The sequence below is a fragment of the Tupaia chinensis genome, unplaced genomic scaffold (genome assembly GCF_000334495.1).
Source record: "Tupaia chinensis unplaced genomic scaffold, TupChi_1.0 Scaffold147773_1, whole genome shotgun sequence".
In the NCBI taxonomy this organism is placed as follows: domain Eukaryota; kingdom Metazoa; phylum Chordata; class Mammalia; order Scandentia; family Tupaiidae; genus Tupaia; species Tupaia belangeri.
Window position 1 is genome coordinate 59127 of NW_006207624.1, and position 1279 is coordinate 60405.

Consider the following 1279-nt stretch of genomic DNA (forward strand, 5'->3'; position numbering starts at 1 on the left):
GCTGCCAACACCAAGCCCAGCAACACAGGCAGCGGTGCAGGGAGCTGCGGCCTGGGCGGCCTCACAGCCACAGTGCCTGCCAGCGAGGAGAAGAAGGTCATCGCAACAAAGGTTTTGGGAACAGTAAAATGGTTCAATGTAAGAAATGGATAAGGTTTCATCAATAGGAATGACACCAAGGACGTTGTATTTGTACACCAGACTGCCATAAGAAGAATAACCCCAGGAAGTACCTTCGCAGTGTAGGAGATGGAGAGACTGTGGAGTTTGATGTTGTTGAAGAAGAAAAGGGTGCAGAGGCAGCAAATGTTACAGACCCGGGTGGAGTTCCAGTTCAAAGCTGTAAATATGCAGCAGACCATAACCATTATAGAAGCTATCCATGTCATAGGGGTCCTCCACGCAATTAACAGCCAAATTACCAGAATAGTGAGAGTGAGGAAAAGAACAAGGGATCAGAGAGTGCTCCCAAAGGCCAGGCCCAACAACGCTGACCCTACCGCAGGCAAAGGTTCCCCCTTTACTACATGCGGAAACCCTATGGGTGTCGACCATAGTATTCCAACCCTCCTGTGCAGGGAGAAGTGGTGGAGGGTGCTGACAACCAGGGTGCAGGAGAACAAGGTAGACCAGTGAGGCAGAATATGTATTGGAGTTATAGATCACGATTTCACGGGGGCCCTCCTTGCCAAAGACAGCCCAGAGAGGACGGCAATGAAGAGGATGGCAATGAAGAGGATAAGGAAAACCAAGGAGATGAGACCCAAGGTCAGCAGCCACCTCAACATTGGTACCAACGCAACTTCAATTACCGACGCAGATGCTCAGAGAACCCTAAACCACAAGATGGCAAAGAGACAAAAGCAGCTGATCCACTAGCTGAGAATTCGTCCACTCCCGAGGCTGAGCAGAGTGGGGCTGAGTAAATGCCGGCTTATCATCTCTACCATCATCTAGTTTAGTCATCCTACAAGAAGTGAATATGAAATTCCAGCAATAAGAAATGAACAAAAGATTGGAGCTGAAGACCTTAAGTGCTTGCTTTTTGCCCGTTGACCAGATTACTAGAACTATCTGCATTATCTATGCAGCATGGGGTTTTTATTATTTTTACCTAAAGATGTCTCATTTTGGTAATGACAAATGTGTTTTTTTAAAAGAAGCCTGGTTTTTCTCAATACACCTTTAAAGGTTTTTAAATTGTTTCATATTTGGTCAGGTTGAGATTTTTAAGAACTTCAATTTTAATTTGTAATAAAAGTTTACAACTTGATTTTTT

The 1279-nt window shown here is 45.1% G+C and overlaps 1 pseudogene; it reads left to right on the forward strand.

Annotated features, from left to right (window-relative positions):
• Positions 1–1136, forward strand: part of LOC102484503 (nuclease-sensitive element-binding protein 1-like) — a 14500-nt pseudogene extending 13364 nt beyond the window's left edge.
• The last annotated feature ends 143 nt before the right edge of the window (positions 1137–1279 follow it).